The sequence below is a fragment of the Pagrus pagrus genome (genome assembly GCF_965226575.1).
Source record: "Pagrus pagrus genome assembly, chromosome: 21".
Classification (NCBI taxonomy): domain Eukaryota; kingdom Metazoa; phylum Chordata; class Actinopteri; order Spariformes; family Sparidae; genus Pagrus; species Pagrus pagrus.
The window spans coordinates 18,569,366-18,591,851 of NC_140208.1; the positions used below are offsets into that span (position 1 = coordinate 18,569,366).

Below are 22,486 nucleotides of genomic sequence, written 5' to 3' on the forward strand. Positions count from 1 at the left end.
TCTCCCCCTTCTGACAGTAAGAATAATTACACAAACACTGTTATGATGCCATAGGCTCCACCATACTCCTATTTGCTGTAACCTCCACCTCCATAGTGATATTCCATCACTATGGTTGCTCCCTTCCTATGCTTCTGGTGCACCAGCGCAGGAAAGCTGCCACAGACTCCAGATTGATAAACTCCAGTTTACTGCAAAATACAGGTAACCACTGTGGCAGCGACATCTAGTGGCCGTTGTCATTGTTACGGCAGCAAAGGAGGAGATAGTTTAAAGAAACGACTTTCACCTAGGAGACTGCTGTTCATGTCCAATGTGAAACCGACACTGAACATTGAGTTATTTTAAATTTCAAACGTAGTGGAGTCACATTAAGTTTAAAAGTCACTGCAGTAGTGTACGTAACATAGTGACTTAAGTTATAAAAGTAAAGTAGTTATTTTAACCCAAACCTGGATGTTTTCCTAAACCTAACTAAGCAGTTTTCTCACCTCAACCTAACCAAACTTCAAGTGTACGATGGAGGTTCGGTACGCCTGTCGCTAGCACGCAGCAGCATGCTGTTTTGGGAAAAGTCATGTATGTCATTATTGGGAAAGACTGGAAATTGTTTAGGGATGAGGATGTGTTGAAAAAAGAGCTTGGCAAGTCAGTTATTGCTTAGCAGAATGATCAGTAAAACAACTATATTATTTGTAGACCCAGGTTGTGACAAAGCAGTAATGGACAGTATATCTCATATGGAGCAGTTTGCTATATACAGTACATCTCAAGAATGTCCAACAAAGGTTTTAAAGAAGCAGCTAAAGAGGTTCTTGAAGACAGGCTAGAATTTTTAGATGAACTATTGTCTTTTATATAAATGGTGATGATGTCATTTCATCTTTGGGTGCATTGTTAGTGTTGGAACTTTATCGTTCACTGTCTGAAGTGTAAGTACAGAGATTGTTGACCATATGTATTTAATATGAATTGGACCCCATGGCAACAAATAATGGCCATCCCATTAAACAGCTCTGTTGTAGCTTGTTTCTGCCAAACCAGAGGCGTCTCATGCAAGTCTGGAGTCTGTAGTCGACACTGTCATGAACACTAAGTTCAAATCTGTTATGCTTACCACTTATCACATGAGATAACTTAGATCAAGCTGGGTTTGCTCAACTTGGCAGCACACCAGCAACAACAACAAAATACCTGAATAATGTTCTGCTGCCTCACAGTTTGCTGTTTATTTTAGAGGTAATGAACTTAAAAATAATAGCACACATTATATTTATCTCGAGGTGAAGATACTGAAATAAGAAAACTGTAATTGTTTAAATTCATTCATCATCTGTGCTTCATTTTACAAAATAGCATGAAAGTATTTGAACTTTTAGGCAACCGATTCGGTAGTCCCAGATGTTTGACTCCCACCAGCGCACAGCGAGTTCAGCCAAAGCATGTTGATCATTTTCTGAAAAGTCTTGCTGACAAACACGCAAACAGAGGTCAGAAAACTTAACCTGCTTCGACAGTTACAAACACAAAACCAGAAAATGACAAGTGCTTCTGCTAAATCAAAGCTTAAAGACAGTTTGATTTAATTACTGAGCGGTTACCGCTGTCATTTCACTCTTACCGAGAGCAACCCACACTTTGCCCAGGGCGGGGGAAAGAAGCTAATTTCACGCTCAGACCAAAAAATGGATTTAAGCTGGAATTACTTTATGTTTTTGATTTTTCTTCGGGAATCAAAGTTCAAAAAAGGACAAACAACAAATGCAACTCCTGTGATGAGTGAGAGACAAAAAATGAATGCAGAGGGAGACTAAAGCAGAGACAGGGTGGAAGAGACAGATGGATAGAAGGTGAGAGTCTCCGCTGAATTTCCTTCACTGACAGCTCGGGCTATAATTAATGCCAAAATGAACTAGACAGAGACATCTGAGTTACATCATTGTTTTATCGATTTAACAGACCTCACTGATGTCTGATGACTTCTGGATTGACGGAAATAGTTGGACAGTTGTCTGTTTTCTATTGAAGAGAGTGGTACAGCAAAATGAAGTTTGTGTTTACTGCATTTTAAGTATACAGACAAGACAAGAGTGGTGTCCATTCAAAATGAAATACTTCACTAAAATGTGCGCCTCAAGTCTGAATAAGTTCCTGAGTGACTTCTATGTAACAGTTATCTTATAAAGTCTGATCTAGTAAGAAATCTCCAACATGGAAGAAGTCTGAATCGAATGTCATCAGGTTAATGGAAATAACACTGCTGCAATGGGACCCAAAAATCTGCACCTGGAAATAAAATGATCATTATTATCATTAATATTATCACAATTTCACTCAATAAAAAGTATTATATTGCCTTATGAACCAACCAGCCCCTCCTTATCAGGAAAATCGCCATAGATGTCGACTGTGAAAGCAGCTTATTAAAACCCAGATTGACCTTTGTTGTTAGGCGGTGAGCTCTAGCAGCTGTGGTAATTATTGTAGTAGCAAAGAAGGAAGTCGGGTGAAGTAGTATGAGGAAAGTATGATAAAGGCTGCATTGGGAGGAGGTTGGGATGGACAGTCAGGTTAAGCAAGCACAGGACCAATGTGAAACCAGAAGACAAGGGTGAGTTATTTTTACTTATTAACCTACTTATGTTACTTCACATATGTGACTTAGCTCAAGTTATGTACTCGACGTCGGTGCGTTTGTATCTAAATTTGGTAACATAGTTAATTAGATCTAAACACCAATGTTTTCCTAAACCTGACCAAGAAGTTTTCTTGCCTTAATCTAACCAGATTACGACCGTACGATTAAGGTCCAGTACACCTGTCGCTGGTACGCTGCAAAGGTCGTGTTGTTTAGAGAATAGTATTATATAGTATGTTGTTTAAGGACTTACAGGCAGACGAGACTTTGACTTTATTCCCAAAGCTAGCCCTTCTGCACTTCAGTGTTTGGTACCTCCGCCCTGAAGGCAGTGGGGTAAAGAGGATATTGAGTGGGTGTGTCATGTCCGGTTCGATTCAAGTTGCAATGTGTTTAATGGCAATCAACCTATTCAGTTGTTTAGATATGCAGAAAATAGCTAAATAAATGTATTAAATCACATATTACATTACTTTGTTACTCAGGACACTTCTGACAGAGAAACCTTCAATCAACTCCACAAGTCTCTACACACACAGTACACATGTTTAACACCAATTATAATAGAGGAAACATGACATTGTGGTTTAACTAGCAGTCAGCCTATAATTTAGACCACCAGCAGCTAGCTTAGCCTCAGTGACTGCATGCAGCATCTTCACAGTGAAACTGCAGGGTTCACACACGCTTCAAGTATGAACAAAGCCTAAATGTAGGCTTACCAATGGCTAACATTAGCAAGCCGGCTAATAACAAAGCATTTAAATCACACAAACTTTTGTGTTACCAGAAGTCGCATTTCTTCTCTTTTGGCAGATGCCATCAGTCGCCCCATGTCTCCAAGCTAACATGCTCCAAACCAGTCTGTCCGCAGCGAGCCCGGTTTAATATTGGACTACAGATGAAGAATTACCTTTTTGGCTAATCCTGGCATTCTTACTCATGTATTACCATGTGGTTTATTAATTTGCACTGTCACATCTTAAATAAACTAAACTAAAAAAACAAATAGTCAAGTCCTATGTTCACTGGGTTTAGTAACAGTCATGTAATTACTGAAATCCCTCACAATGTGCATTATTGAAAAAAGTCGTCTTTTCTCTGTAACTAATTAATGCATGATTACAACAACCATCAACATGTATCTGTGTCTATTTATCATTTAATTATGATCTTTCCTAGCAGAATTCTCCAACAGTCACTCAGCAGTGAGCCTGTAATGCTCACAATTTGTCTAGATGACAAAGTCCATCAATTTAAAAGACACTGTAGATGAAAATGTAATTCCTGAGAAGGACGTAAGCAAGCCAATACTTGCTGGTAAAGCCTAAAGTTTAAAGTAACACCTGAGGTGATGAGATCAGTTGGATTGTAGCCTGGCAACAGAGCAAAAGAGACGGACAGCAGCCTGCAAAAACAATGAGACAAATGGTTGTAAGGATACATCCGAGTTGAAGCAAAGGAGAAGGATGAGAATAAAATATCTCAGACCCGTGTGAGCCAAGACAAACTAAACAAAAACCTTCTAAAATAATGTTCGCTATCCATAATCGACACAGCGCAGTGCAGAGGTGATAATGAAATCAAAAATATATTCAGCTCTATTCTTTCATTGTGCTTTAAACACTTAAACTTCCTAAACTGTACATAGCTTACTCCCTTAAATTACGATTGGTACGCTCACATTCGTGAGGCATTATACTGTATTTAAGGATAATTTGTGTGTGGTTAGCACTCACACAAACACATGCACACACACCACATCATTAACAGTTCATTGGGGTCATCTGTGTGTTGCTGTAGCTTGTCCAAGACAAACAGAGGAGTCCGGGGCCGTCACGTATCAGGACAGCAGTCTTGTTATTCTAACGTCTCCCTCCCTTGTCTTTATGGCTGCACCTCTGTATTTATGGTATGGAGCTCTGCTTGCGTTGGTTCTCCCGGGTGCAGGTCGATAGAGTGACACACAACGATCGCAGCTTCTGTTATTTGTTCCTTAAATGCAGCCTGAATCCAGTTTTCATCACCAGCCCTGTGTGTAGTCGCCAATATTCTACTCTAGCACAGTCCTGCCAAATCAGTGGGTTTTGGGGACCTGAGCCAAAAATATTCTGCATCCAGCTCCACCAGCCAGCCAATAATTCAATTATGGTGCGCTGCCTTACTTTGAGACTCATTATTTAAGACACATAAACTTTTTACACAGGATCACATCTACATATTGGAGCTATGCTAAACCTAGCTGCACCGATCATTATTCTTACATTGACAATGGATTGAATAAAAAAATAAATAAATGTATCCACAAAGAATGATCTCATGATTGAGCTTTTTTTGTCTATCTGATGTGGTTTTATTACCTGCAAACTCTGCTGTTATCAGCCTTGTCTCCAGCAGCAGCAGCAGGCAGCTCTGATCGACCCACGATCTGCCAACCACTGAGTGGACAGGCACAGTTAGCAAGTAGCTGGTTAACATACTGTAGCATCTTGCCGTTAAAGAGTTATGACTCAAAGTGCATGCAGTACATAAGCGAAAGGCCAACTTTGTGCTTTGGTGATACACCAATCCCATCAACCTCTGTGGAGAGCAGGTCCATAGTTACAGTAGGTGACCTTAAAGGTAAAGTTTATGGTTAATTTATTCTTCATTTTACAACACCAGCGTTGTCAAATTAAAAGTCCTTTATGTCCCTTTCTCTTACATAGGTCATATTATGCAAATTTTCAGGTTCATACTTTTATTTTGGGGTCCTAGTAGAAAAGGTTTGCATACTTAAAAAAACACATTAGTTTTCTCATATGGTGCATTACTGCAGCATCCCTTTTCACACTGTGTCTTGAACGCTCCGTTTTAGCTACAGAGTGAGACATCTCGCCTCTGTTCAATCTTTGAGGAGAGTTAAAGCAAAGTTTGAAAGAAGTGTTTCATGATGAGTTAACAAGGCAATTAAGCTCGTCCTGGCTCAGTCACAAACACAAACTTGACATCAACAAAAAGAAAGAAGGAAAAAGTAAGATTTAAGAGAAAACGGGCAAAACAACAAAAATTCTATCAAACAGAATAAACTTTTTATATGAAATTTCTTTTTCCTTTGCTTTAACATTTACATCCCCCCAGTTCAATAGAAACAGTTTGGGCGTTCCACCAGTTTAGGAAAACACAGTAGATTCTATAGAAAGTAGAGATAATGTGACACTAATGCGTTTATCAATAATTACTCCTTTCCTTACAGTATGAAGTAAAAATGTATTGCGAGAGAATGCAAAAGTACTCCCGAAAAAACATTTCCCGCTTTGACCCTTCGGGAGCTCTGTAAAAATTAGCTTTCACCATAAATGAGAGGAACAGCTTGTGTGTGTTTGTGTTTAAACAACCGACATTTGATTTTTCTTTTCCAAATGTTCAAAATGCTTCAATTTATCCAAATGATATCCTATTACTCTGCTGGCTTTAACATAAGAGCTTGGCTCAAAGTACAGAGCGCCTGCCCACCGCTTTTTCTTGGTTTTGTTTAAAGGCATAAAGAGCCAGGAACAATATAAACAAAGTTTCTTGAATCCATTTTCAAAATCACATATCTCAGGAACAGTTGATCAAATATTGCTGCACTGATGCAATCACAAGTTTTTTATGATCTGCCCATAAATTATCAGGAAAAATACATTTAGAACGGTCAATCCAAATCACTTAGCAAAAATCTGCGACTGAGATGCACAAATATGGTGCGCACCATCACTGCTTGTGTCGCGCTGAATTCATTTCATGCTGGATTTACTGTATATACAAGCTTCTAGTGGGATATGTTCATGTTCTTAGAAGGGCATGAAGGTTTGGTATGCTCCATATTTGTCCAAAAACTGAGAGGTGAATCCAAACAGATGTAAAATACAGCGAAGGATCATTTCATTTTAATCTTAAAAAATTAAACACGGCTCAAAATAAATGCGAATAATACTGCATAACTGTTAGCCGCGTAGCTGAGCAACTGCTTGCTTACAAGTTACTTTAAAAGGTGATAATATGTTAATATTGTACTCACAACTTATTTCTGCTGCCCCAAAGTGGCCCAAAATATGTCAGGTATCTATTACTGAGTCTCTATGAAGAAGCAATTTGTAAGATATGACCAGAATTTTTGTTTAAAACTTTAAACGTTTAAAAAATTAAGGTGAATCTACTCAAAATAAACTTACAAAATGTCAAGCAACAAAATACTCTTACTTCTGTAGCCCTTTAGTTTGCGGTGGCTCAACATCTAACTGAGCCGTGAGCTAATCAGCTAATAGCAGCTAGCTACGGCCAAGGCTAGCTAGCAAAGAGCAGCAGTTGTCATTGTTTTCTGGTGAGATGCTGCCCCCCTTCTGACCATATTCTACAGATTCCACCTTTAACGAGTTTGTGACTTCTTAGCTTCTGGTAATCTATGAACTAGCATGTCAGAGATGGACAATTGGATGGTTTCCTTACCAAAGTAAAACATGTAAGTAAAACACACTGCACCTCACCAGCAGACATACAGTAGGCTACATACTTAGCCCATTGTTTCATGCTTGCGGTGCCATCCTGCTCACTAGTCATGTCACCTAATGATGGTGTTTTTCAAGCAACAAGGAAGGTTCAATAATCCATACCCTTTAATCACTTCATTCATTTACTGAAATGAATAAGCTTTGCTAATTTGTTTCAAACACTTTATCCCTGATACCTGCCAGGCTGGTAAAATAACTTTGACATCATTATCTCAGCTATAGCTTCATTACATGTCTCCACAGTGGCTATAGGCGCAGCGATAACAGCGCCTCTAACACATGACAGTGTCAGACTCAACTCCACTCTTGCTGGTGAGTACTTGTCACATCGTTCTCTCTCTATCCCCGTCTCTGCTTCTCATTCCTGGCACCTCTTGTCTTCTGTCACTGTGATATTCCCTGAAGGTTTGGCAGAATCGGTGAAATTTCTCCCATCAGACATCTGCTCCGGCTTTCCTCTGCAGTTCATCTGGCAGCAGATTTGAGCGCTGCCGCCGCTCCGTTCCAGCAACTTGGGGAGAAAAAAACTCGGGCCGTTCTGGCAGTTTTCTGATTGCTCTTATCCAGAACGATTTACAATGAGCTTAATGGCACCACGGTTTTTGAACACCGCTGAAGCAGGCTGGTGTGCGGAGTGAACGGCACAAGTTCCTTTCTCATCATCACCGATCCAATTGTTAATGTTTTCGCTTAGACAGAAAATGAGATATTACAGTAATCAGAGAATAAATTGTACATATTTTTAGCCGAATGACAGCAAAGAGAAAAATCGCTTCAATCTAGAGCGCGAGAGATTCAATTACAGCCATCTAATAATGCCAGCGAATGATTGGGAGGACATGGCAGAGGTGGATTTGACTCAGAGAAGAGGTGTTGCTGCTTGGTATATGCTGAGGGGTGTCAGGTATTACATATTTTCCTATATAGCAGGGGAAAACTCATGAATTATTAATGATGTAACACGGCTTCGTGTGGGCAGCCGTGAGTCACAAATAAGCAAACTGTGCGACGTTTGCGTTTTGATTTTAATGGCAGACGAAGTTGCTGACTGAAGTCATTCCCACTGTAGTTGTTATTTGTTCACAAGTGTTCCTTAACCGTCTCGGAGAGGTAAAAATAATGTGCAGCAGGTAGACGTTTTCCAGTAAACTGTGTCTGTTGCTCAGGACGTCATACATGTTTTTGGCTTGTTTGCATCATGAACTGTTGCAGCGTCTCGAGGGAGCGACAGGAGTCCGTTTTATAACTCTAAGGATACTTGGGATGTTAGTCAGCAAACAGTGAATCACTGCTAAATGAAGAAGATTGGCGAACTGACAGTATAAGCACTTTTATTCTGATGGTTTAGTCACACAATGCTGAAGCTGGCCAACATTTTTTCCGAGTCATTTTATCAAAACGAGAGAATTGGGAACAATCTGTGCATAAGCCCTTTGGAGCTATAACAATTCTTTCATTTTTAAATTGGTTTGTGACGGTTTGGTCTGCGATGACTGCAACTGAATACACAAACTCATTTTGATGGTGCATTTTCGATATAGCTGAACCAATGAGAAACCCTCAGAGCCTGAGAGGGTGTATTAAAAACCCTCCTAATGAAGCAGCCCAAAATCTGTCATGGTTTCTGGTAGATTCATTCTTGTGCGTCATGTTTTAGTTTCTGGTCTTTTTTATTGCCCTGTTAAGTTCACCTGTGTCTTATTAGTTTCCCTTCCTTTCCATTTTCTTTCCCCCTCGCTTTGTCAGTTCAGCTGTTTTGTTACTTGTGTCTCCGTGTTGCTCCTCATGTTTTCTGCCCTTGTGTTTTTAGATTCCTGCCTGCGACCCCAGAGCTTCTGGTTTCTACTTCTTTTGGCTTTTGTATTTCTCTTTGCTTCCTTTCGGATGTTCTTTTTGTTTTGTTGCTCACGTTTTGGACTTGGATTTTGGACAACAGCTTCATTATTAAAGCTCGCTGCGTCTTGTGTTCCTCATCATTTGCAAACTGTAACACCACGCTCCAGCTCATGAAGGTTTCTCAATTTTTTTTATAGTGTCATTGACTGTGGCTGTGGCTCAGGGGTAGAGCCAGCATCTTGTTATCGGAAGGTCGCTGGTTTGATTCCCCTGGTCTGCATGTCAAAGTGTCCTTGGGCAAGATACAGAATGTGCTGGTCGGCACCTTGCATGGCAGCCACCGCCATCAGTGTATGAATGAATTACTGCAAGTAGCTTTGGACAAAAGCATCTGCTAAATGCCCTTAAATGTAAAATAAAGATGGAGTCTCCATGTCTGAAAATGCAGCTAAACAAGTGTCTTAAACCTGCATTCTTTCGAATGACCAGCAGGGGCCACTGGTTTCAAAAATAAGTACAATTATATGTAAGCTTATGAGAAAATACCCCTACTTTTCACTTGATTTGTTAGCTCAGGAAGCACTTTTCTAATGAGTTTGTGTTCTCAATCTCTAGTTTCAAATTGTCTTCAACACATCATGATGTTAATCTTATAAATTCTAGCCCTAATTTGAGTAAAATAGGTGATGAAGCACGTTATGCTTTAGGGCGTGGCTATCTTGCGATTGACAAGTCCTTCGTTCTCAGTCAGATCCAATCAGGATATCCTCCATAGCTCCAGCCTCTCGTCCAAACACATCCGGTTCAACAAACTCATGATGGCGACGGCTGTGATGCCAAAACTCAAGCCTTCAAAATGGTAGATTACTTGTCTGGTGTAGACCCTTCAGAGGATGGCCTACCACAGAATAAATGTAGAATGGATAAGAGAAAGGAAAAGGGAAAAGACAAAAAGTTGGCATAGCTACAACAATGAGGCCAATATTCCTCCTGCTTTTTAATGTATAATATGTAACTGCACAATCATATAGGGTGAACCAATGTTAGTATTTCTTTTATTTCATTTTTAAAATAAGCAATATGGTTGCAAACACCAAAAACCGTGCTTTAACAACATCACTGTAAATTGATTTTATTGTGATTTTATTTGACCAAATATGAACGATCAACAAAGATTTGCCTGACCAGCTGAGCTGAGTCTCTCTGAGGCTCAGTCTCTGCACCATGACTGAGCTAAAATCCCTAAAAGTATGCACTGATGTGAAAAACACACCCGTGTACTGTGCGGTGGTGTGATCAAGTGTTGATGAAAAGCACAGAACACCAAGTCATGCTGGGAGAGAGCCGCCACAGCTTTACGCAATGCAAAAAGCGATCAAATTCATATTATCTTTGTCCTGAAGTCTGTGTTTATGTAGTGGTCGTTGTCTAGGTTTCTTTGTCTGACAGCATACCCTGGCATTTGACTTCAGTGTTGAACAGAAGAGATGTCTAAAAATCTGAAAATATGTTTTTGGAAATAGTCTGCCTCCGTCCTGTCAGGTGGATGAGTCTAGTTTCTGAGGCTGTAATCTGTCAGAGCGTCCAGCTGGCTCTAACAACGGACGGGGGACATAATGCATTTTCCATCACCAAATTCCTCATGATTGTGGTCAAATGCTTTCCCTCCATTCATCATCATTAGCATCTTTTTGTTAGCAGGCAAGCAGGTAGAAATCCATAGCAGAAAAGACACGGAGGCCAATTAGCACACTGAAAGTAACAATCAAATGACCTGAATGCTGTGGAATGACAGCTTGTAGTTTTGTGGATACATTGGCAGTGGTGCATGAAATAAAGTACAGCAACCATTAAAGCTTCTTGTGCTGTGAGTTTGAGTGTTGTTGAGCTCAGTGGGGAAGTGAAGTCAGAGGTATCGCAGTTTAGCCTGACTGATAAGGGATTTTTGAGGCCAGTTGTGATTGATATTTAGCTTAAAAATACAAAAATGATGTCAACATATTTAATGTGTTAACTCATCAACTTCTTGATTACTGTAAATATATGCTTATTCGGAATTTGATGCAAGCAACATGTTTTAAATAAGTTGGGACAGGGGCGACAAAAGAGTGGAACGCTCCACAGGTATCCAGGTTCATTGGTAACAGGTGATAGTATCATGATTTGGTATGACAGGGGCGTCCTCGAAAGGCTCAGTCGGTCACAAGCAAGAATGGGGCGAGGTTCACTACTTTGCGGAGCACATGATTGTGTAAAACTCTTGTCATTTCCCAGACTTTCTTCTGAGGAGCCACATTTTTGAAATGGCAAGTTGCGATCCAATTCCCAATCGAATCCGTGCATGAATGAACATTCCTGATCATTGAATAGGTTAACCTGCCTCCTTAAACATAAATGACAGCTTTGTTTTATGCAGGTAATGTTATTACATGTTAAATACTTTATAAATGAGATCAATGAAATGCATTAAGTTGGAGGCAACAGGCTCACTGTTTTTATTTCCTCTCAGTAAGACAACACACATTTTAGATACCTCTTTTTCAACTTTCTTTTATTTGCTCCCATTGAAGTGACTCATTAATCGACTGTCTGTTCTGGATGCGTTTTAAATCTGATTTAAAAGAGAAAAATGGGAGCTTGAAATCAACAGAGGACATGTGCCTGTTCCTAATGGAAACTAGGCCCTTGATCAAGCTCCAGTTTTACCCTCAATGTAAGAACTCAAAGCAATCTTATTTTTTTCATTTCATTCTCATTTTTGTTTTGTCTCTTGACTTCACAGCCCCGTCTGTTTGTTCCCAGCCATCCTGATTTCTCATAGCTGGTCTGTGGTTCTCCTGGAAATCTGGAAGGATGATCTTGTTGATGATCTGTTTTTGTTTTGTATTTTTTTTTTTTTTTTGTACTTCACCATAACGGATTTGCAGTCAGGTGATTACTGTAGACTGGTATTGGCTTTGGTTGGTTGGAGGCTTGTCTGTATAAAGGTGAGGATGATGATTCCCCTAAAGCAGATAACTGAAAGTATTTTCAGACCGTCCAAAATCAATGAAATGATTCCTTCAAGAAACCCCACACTATCTGGTGTTGACTTTCTGCAATTATAAAGCACTTTGGAAATAAATGATCTTAGTTATCAGTCTCTATGGTTGGACAGTTACTTGATCAAACTGTCATATCTTCATATAATCAGCTGCAGTTCATAGTTTGACCTAATGGGGGTAGTAAAGGACCATGTAAAACGTGTTCAGTCCTCAGCACAGGAGATGTGTGAATCAGCACGTCTGCTTCAGGAAGGAGATAATTAGAGGCAATAAATAGAAAGTATTGACAGCACATTCTCTCTATTTCTCCACTGCTCCTATGATGGGTTTACACCTTCAGCAGGAGCTCACGTCCTCGGAAATTAGCACAAAGGTCAGGTGTTCACTGTCTTGCAGGAATACACGTACAGCCTGTGAGGGAACTGCACCTCACAGCTGGCAAACAAGGCCACCCTCCTCCCTTCTGTAAAGCTTCACATTCACAGCTGGATGGGTCGCTTTAGTTTTTACCAGCTCATGATGTGGCTGTGTGGAGCACTGGAAGGTAAGATAATGTGCGAGTGTGTGTGTCGGCCAGTAACTCCTCGATAAGACTTTCCCGCTGATCACACACACATGAACAGGCATGTACCATCTGAGTGGGAAGCGTGGTTGGAAATGAACGCCATAGTGTTCTGAGGAGAAACTCGGGCTGAGCTGCCATATGTTCACACACCATATAGATGGCTTTCTAAAAACTTTTACAAGTCAGAACTTTATAATGAAGTTGTGAACTGAACTCTATGTCGAAAACAGATGTGAGTAACTTCATAAAAGATCTTAGTGTCATGATGTCCAACTGGTGGAGAAGAAGTTTAAAGACTGAACTCCAGAAAATTATAACTTGATTTTCTGGAGTAAATTTGATCTCTTGGCATGCCGGTATAGATCACAGATCGTTTTCCTGACATTGCAGAAATCAGTAAAGACAAACAGCTGTATATTATCATATAATTTTCCACCAGCTTTGTGCATTTACGTAGATTATGATGCTGTGTAGACACGGTGCGTCATTCTTTCAGTCTGTCCTGGAGCTCGCTGTTCATTCTTGCCACTGAAGTCATAGTCCGGTGCGTCTTTGACTGGGGAGACAAACTCAAACCACATATTGAGAAAGGGGTGCTGGTTGCTATCAGCACGGTTCCTCTGCTTGTTAGTGACATGTTTAGCAGTGCGCTGATAGGTTGGATTGCAGGCTTTGGAGCAACACTAGCAGCACGGCTTTAGAGAGTTGGTTATTTGGTCAGTCGGTCGGTCCACCACCACCACCGCCTTTGGTCCAGCAACAACAGTTATTGGATAGACTGCAATGAAATGTACATATATTCATGGTGCAGAGAGGTCAAATTATAGTGACTTTGGTAAACCCCTGACTATCTAGTTTTGAATGAAATGTCTCCACAACCAATGGATGAATTGGACTTTTTGTTCAGTCATTCTTGTCCCACAGGTTGATTGTTATAACTTAAGTGATCTTTTAGCATCACCATCATCAGGTACAAAAAAAAGTAGTTTGGTGTTTGACTTAATACCTGCAAAGCCCAGTGACACTTTTTGTTAAGTGGCAATTATCGAGTGTTAGCATTTTTAGCTAACTGGCTAAACAAAGAGGGTGGACATAGTAAATATTACACCATGCTTAAACATCTGCGTGTTGACATTATCATTTTGAGTGTGTTAACAGGCTAATATTAGCAATTTGTGTCAATACAATACCTCACAGAGGTACTATCATGGCTGTAGACTCCTTGCGTTGCTAGATAGATAACTTTATTAATCCCTGAGGGGAAATGAGGCATTATTCAGGAAACCCATATCGTATGTCTTCAATGTCTGTTATTGGCCAGATGCACTGTCGCCACAGTGGGTCCTGGAGAAAAGGCACTGCTGGGATTCGAACCCAGGATCTCCTGTTTACTAGACAGGCGCTTTAACCAACTAAGCCACAGCACCCTTGGTAGACAACAGTCAGTGTGTGGATGAATGGATCATTCATACATTTTGCTGTCTTAAAGACACATGATCTAAAGAATGAACGATTAATGAATGCCTATGCTGGTAAAAGTATAAAAGAAATTGTTCATGTATCATGAGTTAAAAAGATAGGCACAAATCCTCCGACCATCACTACAGATACAGTTGCTGTTAAAAGTTTTCAATGGGACTAGGATCACACCAGTCGTGTTGCCTGTCATGTTTTCCTTTTGACCCATGAGTACTTGCTAGTACCACACCCATCTTCAACTAATTTTGATCTCAACTACACACCTGTAATGTGTCGTACCTGCATCTGTCATGGCGTTGACAACATGCTAAAAAACAGAACCTTGCTTCAGCAGTAGTTCCCACTACTGTAGGTGTCTTAAGGGCTAGAGTTTGCCTTGATGACACACACATACAGACAGACAGCTGGAGCGTGTCCAGAAAGGGGAAATCTTGCCACCCAATGTGCCAACCCATTGGCTATCTGCCCAGTGAGAGGCGGTATGTTAGTTTGCACCAACTGTGTGACTAGACTTTTGAGGTATACTTTGTTTCTGAGGACTTACTGTGTATAAGAAAATGTGGAAGCTTTGAATTATACTTGGTCCCACTCTGTTGTGCTGCGACTCTTTAACTGTTAAATGCACCTTTTGTGAGTCGCTTTGGATAAATTAAAACGTGAACTCAAGAATGCAAGGAACCATCTGGACACATCCCTGACAGACAGACTTACAAGGTTAAAACAACACCAGCCAACACTGTCACGGCTGGTATGTAAATGTGTCCACAGTGAGGTCTGTGAATTATCAGAAGGATCAGGAACACTTTGTCTGGAAAGCGATGTTGCTGTGAAGCTTTTCAGCTGTAATTTTCCAATCGTGTGTGAACCTAAAAGGAAAGTCCATCCAACTCTCTTATACTGAGGTGGCAGACAGATATACCATAACTATCTGCAAGGCTGAATGCCAGCAGAGATTTGCTTGTGTTTATTTCTTTTGTAGTTTTGGTGAACTGACCCTTTAAGCTTCTCTCTCGACAGTGCCGTCGCCTCCCTCTGTTCTCCCTCTTGTTCTCTCCATCTCTTTCCTTCTCTCTCACGCCCACCGTCAGGATCTGCCCTCGTCAGTTACAGCACATGATCTCAGGGATTATCAACCAGCAATACTTGGCGCTTGTTAATGATGTCATCATTAGGTCCCGCGGGGACGTTGAGGTCAGCCGAGGAATGATAAAAGACCTTTAGTTAAACACCAGAATCGTGTCGTTAACCCCTAAATTGGCAGCGCAAACAAGATTACTGTGTTTTTGGAGGAAGTCAGTCTTTGGAGACTTGGCTGTGGTAGCGTGTGCTGTTCCAAGGGTCTGGGTTTCTGTGGGTGGGAAGAGGAAGATGGGCACAATGTGGGAGGCTCAAACCAAATCCTGTCTGGGAAGAAATTAGACTGTGGCTGTGACATCTTTCCTACATTTTCTATTGCAGTCGACGTAGGTTCTTTTCTTTGTCTTGTTAGCCATGTTGGCTATCTCTGCCAATGCTAAGTTATCATGTTATAAATGTTACACCCAATTACAGTTCTAAGCACTAGTGCAAATATATTTAGTTGAAAGCTAGAATATTATACAGTATAGTTGAAAAGTGATTCAACTTCAGCTGCTATCTCTTTTGATAATGTCCATGCGGCCCTCTATTGCTGTCTGGTTTTTATGCGTACTGTTAATGGAATAGTTGAACATTTTGGAGAATGAATGTTTCATTCTCTTGTCAAGATTTAGATGAAAAGCATTCTCAGGTTGTGTATGGAGCTGGGGCCATGGCGTCATTAGCTTAGCGTAGCACCTTCCAACACCTCTAAAGCTCAGTAACATGTTGTAAAATCTGTACACACCTAGAAAGGTAAAAACTCAAATCAATTCAAATCAGTTTTTATTTATAAAGGCCAAAATCACAATCACATTGCCTCAGTGGGCTTTACAATCTGCACAACTAGCGACTTCCTCTGTCCTTAAACCCTCGATGCGAGTGAGGAAAAACTTGCATTATTGAGAAAAAGAATCCTTTTAATGGGAAACAAAGAGGGAAGAAACCTCAGGAAGAGGTTCAAAAAAGATTTGAGGTGTATTTTTGAACATTGGAGGGAGCCAGGTTAGCTGTTTCTCCCTATTTCCAGTTCTACTGAACACACAGACATGAGAGTGGTATCGATCTCATCTGACTCTCAACAAGAAAAGAATCACCTCATCAGTGTATTTTCCAAACTATTATCTTCAGTGCAAAATGATTAAAAGTTTGAGAAGTAGGCTACATGCTAAAATGCTACCAAAAAATATAATATCACGGCAGTTTGACTTCCAGGACAACTGTCATTCGTGCCTGCACTACATTTCTTTGACTGAATGAAACACTACATTGTGATACAGGGTCGCACAAAAGCATGTTAGAAGGGGCTTTGTGTAACTTCTGTTTGTTGTCTATGCCAGCGGACTCCATTTATGAGTGGAGAGAGGTCCTTCACTAAGAAATCCACAGTCCAGCAGCATTAAACAACTCAAACAAACCCTCCACAGGCTTGTATAGGCAACCGAGAGAGAGTGATCAATACATGTCAATTGCTACAGATTGTCAAAATGCACTTCCAGAAATCTTAATAAGCCTATACTTACACTTAAACTTATGCTATAGTTGAGTAAGAGCAATGTAAAGCTGATCTCCTTTCTCCAGCTTACTCATAAAGCAGGAAGGCTGTCATCTAAACATAGTGTGCAGGTGTATCGCCGTCCTCGTCTCCAAGCAGCTAGCGAGCGGGGAAGCCCCGGGTCTGAGCTAATGACTGAGCTGTCGATCAGCTGTTCGCCTGAGTCAGCACGTAATCTCCCTCTACTACAGCGGATGAGTGACACCTCAGCACCCTCCCTCTAAGCCCCCGCACCTCACACCCTCTACCAGGTGTGTAACGTACGCGGGTTTGATGCACGGACGACCCTCGCAGCTGCAGTGTCACTGACATCAGCGCTGCAGCGTTTGGAAGACCTCTCTAATTAGACCTGGCTGCCCTGTCATCACATGCTGCTGTTATCCCCCAAGCAGCTGTCTCACACACACACACACACACACACACACACACACACACACACACACACACACACACACACACACACACACAGAAAAGCTTGCACCCTATGCAGGTGTTTTGAAGCAGAAGCAAATATCATAGCAACCTCTTGGGAAGATGGACGAGACAAAACACAAGACAACAAACGTAACGAAGAAGAAAGAGGCAGGCAGCATTTTCCAAGCACACAGAACATGCATCAGTTTTGACTTCTTTGTTGTCACTGTATCCCTGTTTTTATTGTTTTCATTCCATCTTTGGTTTCCATATAATATGAAAATTGCTATAACACAGGGAATCTGGCAAGTATAGAATTAATACTCAAAGGCACAAGGTACAAAAGCAGCTAAAAGTTTGAATGAAATAAAGTCGACACACAGTTTACTCATATAATAGTGACCATGTCAAAAATAAATAATGGCGTGTTAAAATGCTAAAACTAAAATGCAACTGCAACCCCAGTAATAAACTGTTGTCCCCAACCCAATCCCCCGGGGTATGCTTAATACATTTGAGGTTAAAGCTCCAGTACCCTGACTATGCTCTGTGTGATTTTATAATCAGGGTTGGGTACCGAACTGGGTACTTTTAAGTTTAATGAGAACTGATTACCATTAAATGAATCTGTGCCAAATTTTGGTACTCAAAAAGAAAGGAGTCGTGCAAATGTGGTGACGTAGAGAAGACGGAGGGGAAGGCTAACTGCAAAAACGGACAGGAAGTTAGCTAAAATGACGATACAAGAGTGAGACTTCACCCCTGCAGCAATATTTGCAATGCAAAATACGACCTTCTAACCCTAACCCTAACCCTAACCCTTCTTGAACATGTAACTCTTGCAGTTTTTATGTTTTTTTACACGGATTCCCAATCATGAAACAAGTTTTTCCGTCTTCTGTTTGAGAGCGACCCGTGATGCTGTTTTTAATTTCCCTATCATTTCTGCATCTAAACCAACCTTATCCCTGTGCAGCCGCCGCCTGTGTAACATCCAGCTGCTATCACATCAGTGGGTGACTAACCTGGCAGGGTGCTGACTGTGGCAGCTGGTAGTGATTCAGCTACACGAAGCGTTTAAAAAAAACGGTTTGAGCTTTTGAAACCACACGGGCCGAATGTGTTTTAACTGTGTTCTAGGCAGTGGACTCTCCTCGGGGCCAAATGGCTTCAAGATTACAAGCGTCACAGCGCAGCGCTGGTTGGGGAGAGAGAGGACGATTTGTGGTTTTTGGTTCGAGAACTCAACAAAGGCTTTACGATGTTTTAAACTCACATGACGCAATTTGATAGGAAATGAGATAACGAAGGGATGCAGGACGGCATTACAAATGAATTCTGTCTTTGCAATCATTATCTACTAACCCAGATTAGAGCTCAGATTGATACCATCATATAAACTGTCATACAACATACTCTGCTCTGCTGTAATGAAAGGGGATTTAAACGCAGCAGTCATCATCCTTGCCAATCTTCTCTTGCTACTTACTCTTTTTTTGAAAAAGGGTTACAAATGAACCTGCCCTCCCTGTCAAAAGCCCGGCTGCATATAGACACAAATAACTACCTATTGCTAATTTCCCTTGTAATTACAGGTTCGGCTCCGCTCTAGAATTCACTGATTGTCCTGAACAACACAAACCAGAGCTCTGAGAGTGTCAGGAGAGGGAATTTCCCAGGTTGAATTCCATTGAAAAAAGTTTGAAACTTCGGAGCAAGAGAAACAGGAAGAGACAGAAAAAATGGCCAAATGTTTTTTTTCTCAGTTGGATGCCTGTTCATATGAATTCTAGGCTGTAACAGGAGTCTTTGACCACTGTTAGCTGACAGTGATGTAAAAAAGGTGTCATGTCTGTGTTTTGCGTCTGTACTTTCTCAGAGGTCTATAATGGGATGGGAACACGAAGGGGACAAACTTACGATGTTTCATTGTCAGTGCAAAAGGTGCAGCCGAACTAAGTCAGAGGTAAACAATAAGAAAACAGGGAGTTTCCTCTTACCCTCATGACACTTTTGCCCTTCCTCCTCTCGCTGCTGTGTTGACTTATCTCAGAGGTGAGTTGTGAAATTGAGAGGTGTCCTTTGACATCCATCTGGAGCTGCTTGCCCCGACAGGCAGCCACCTGTGACCTGTGTGAACCTGCAGTAGCCTGAGCTGGAGGCAGAGGGCTGGCTCACACAGGGGCAGCCACTGAGGAAGTGCTCTTCAGAAAACACTCGAGCGCCATATGTATGTTACCGATCGCTGAAATCCTTCCTGCTGTCAGTACCTGCCATGATCTGATGCACGTCTGACGTGCAAGAAAGTCACATCACAAAGTCTTGTGTTTCTACTTGCAGGCTTTGCATCAGTACAGCGTACGACAACCTCTATTCCTCGAGTCAGAAAAAGGAAAAACTCCAATTTAGTACTACAAAGCCTGTAGCTTTGGATCAGGACCACCTGATTTGGCCTTGGCCTCATATAAGCTTTGGCAAGACTTCAAAATGCATTTTACGGCCAACATATAGAGCCAAAGTAAAACTGGAACTTCCAGGTTGTGTTCCAGAAGTTAGAGAACCTCATTCAAAATATCACATTGGCAATTGTAAGAACGTAAATCACGTAAAAGCCAGCCTCAGAACACAACTGTACGCTGCCGGCATGTGGCTCACACTGTATGTCGAGATAAAGATGGTACATTTATTCATGTCTTTTTTCAGTAGACCTTAACCAACACGATTTTCCATGAGCTGTGGACCTTTGTGGGTCGGGGGGGAGCGAGTGCATCGGAGTCAACGGGCTGCAGTTCTTTAAGACATGGCTGTAATTATACAGCACAGCCACCAGAGTAAAGTTGGCAGTAAACCACTGAAAACGTGGCTGACATATTGACATTTCAATGTTACGTGTCATGTCATGATCACATTACATGTTTATGACCTTACAGGGGTGCATTTCAACATCTGTAAGGGTGACACCACTGGATTTTTTTAAGGACACCTCGACACATCTCCTGTCACGTTAGTGGTCACCAAAGCAGACATTTACTCGAGCGATTGGGTTGAACTATGGCAGGACACCAAATAATGTTTTTTTCATGATAATGTGGGTCTAAATCTTCTTATTCATTGTTGTTATAGTCCTCAAAGTAACAGCTGCACTCTGCATCGATGCAGCTTCCCTCGCTCGGGTCGTCGGCCATTGTTGCTCTCTGAAACTTTTTGGGGTCCACACGGAGGCTAAGAGGCAAACAAGGACTGAGAGTACTAAAACCTATAAATCCCACAATGCATTTCACTGTTGCCGTGTGTATTTCAGCAATTCACAGTGCATTTCTTCAGTTGCTACATCATCCAAAACATGCTTATGTCATATCCGGCTCCACATGGAGAAATGTGCACCTGGTCTTTATGGGTTTAAGACAGACTTATAAAATCCAATTGTCTGTTAATGCTTGAATTTCATTGTAATGATAACACTGCAGGAAGTTGGTTTTCATTGTTACATAGTAAAAATAAACATATGTTTTAATGTCAGACTGTCTGAGTGTGTGCTGACTTTTGATTCTTTTAGTGGATTGAGCCATTAGCCGTAATAGTTAGTAATAGAAATAGTTAATCTTGCATTACGCTGTTTTCCTTGACCTACTTTGAAAAAAAATGCATCATGCTGTTTTAATTTATGTGGGACTTTTCCCTGAAACTACGACAACACTTCACATTTCACCGCGCATCTGCGCACGGAGGGATGACAGCAAACTGTGCTGCTCCTCCAGCGACTTCATTTCTCATGTGGCACTGTGACATATCAACCAGCTGTAAATGTGCAATTACATCCAAACCCACAAAAAGATCTGAAAATGTAATCTGCCCCTTTCTCTCTCGTTTAACCATTTATGAAGAAATTAGTCTAATTATGCATAAATAGAAAATGGCTTTGGTGAATTTACCTCATTTTGTTTGTCTAAATGGGCCTCGTTACGGCTTTACGTAAGCAGCACAGACCAGGGCCTGATCCGTAACTTTAAATGATGTTATCAAACACATGTGCTGCCCAGGTTTCAGTGTGCCTCCACCAGGAAGAGAGGGCAAGGGAAGCAATAAAAGCCACGGAGAGAAGAAAGTAAGGGTACAGCAGACATGCTAAAGAAGATAGTTGGATCCATAACTGTGCAGATGTTACTGAACCTTGTGTTTCTTCGTGGTAACCAGTAAGACTACTTCTTTGGAATTATCGCCAGGACTTGAGCGCACCTTTGTCCAATCAGATTGCCTGGCTGAAACAACCCACTGTATAATTGCATTTACATTACGACCAGTCGTGGGTCAGTCCTCGCCCAGCCAGGCCTGCATATTCCACCTCCACGCCTTCTCTCTTCATGCTCTGTGGGCAGACATGTAGATAGCCCAGATAGAAGGGATATGACATTTATACAGCCCTCGGTCTCAAGCCATAATAAATAGAATTATGTCACGGTCAACTGTGCGCTATCTGATTCTGAGTAATGGTGAAAAATCCCCTCCCACGTATGCTAATACTGTTTTTGCAGCCCCTGTTGGGAAGGACACACAGACATGCCAAGAGGTTCAGAGCTTGAGAAAAATGAGTAGGCGAGGCAAGTGGTTGATGTTGTTCCAGGAAGATATTAGAGAATCAGCTGAGAGGGCACTTAAAATTGTATTTATTTGTTGTATTTATCTATTTGTTTGTGTGACAGAGACGGTGCACAGCCTCTTAACTGTACCGGAGTTAGCTAGAAGCCAATTTACATCTGCAGTCCCTGGGTAGCAGACAGGGACAATGTCTCTGTAAAGAAAATAAAACATTAAAGTATAAAAACAATTTTTCGGTTTTCAGCTGTATATCCACCTTAAAACATTTTAGCATTGTGCATGAAGCACTGGAGCCACAGTATAGAGACACACATGTGTGGACAAACTAATAGAAAGTCAGTGTAATGCAACACAATTCAGCAGCACCACAATCTACAGCCTCGCCACCACCACACAGTTGAATGAACACCTCACTGAAACCGTTTCAACAAAAACTTAAAGGTCATGTTGACAACAAACCTATGTTGACAAATCATTGAAAGTCATGAATGTACTCGCTTTTCTGGAGCCGCTTGTTCCAGACCAAGCTCAAATTTCAGGAAGCAGAGAGAACAGGCTCCATGTCGTCATCATTTAATATGACAGAAATGAACACAGGGAGCACCATAAAGCTGTGGAGCATGCAGATTGGTTTCACAATCTTCTCTGCAACCTCTTCACGCTAAGCACCCTCCGATACAGCCTCCACTGAGCAGCCATGATGACGAAGAA

The 22,486-nt window shown here is 41.2% G+C and overlaps 1 long non-coding RNA gene across 2 annotated transcripts in view; it reads right to left on the minus strand.

The window, feature by feature from the left end:
* LOC311250427 overlaps positions 1 to 22,486 on the minus strand; it is a 185,442-nt gene that overhangs the window by 13,620 nt on the left and 149,336 nt on the right. Inside the window, exon 6 of one of the 2 annotated variants that reach the window (XR_014621281.1) lies at positions 9,856 to 9,904. The exons of the other annotated variant lie outside the window; for it this stretch is intronic. This is a non-coding gene — a long non-coding RNA (uncharacterized lncRNA). Of the gene's footprint in view, positions 1 to 9,855; positions 9,905 to 22,486 lie in introns of those variants that run through there. 2 annotated transcript variants of the gene reach the window in all.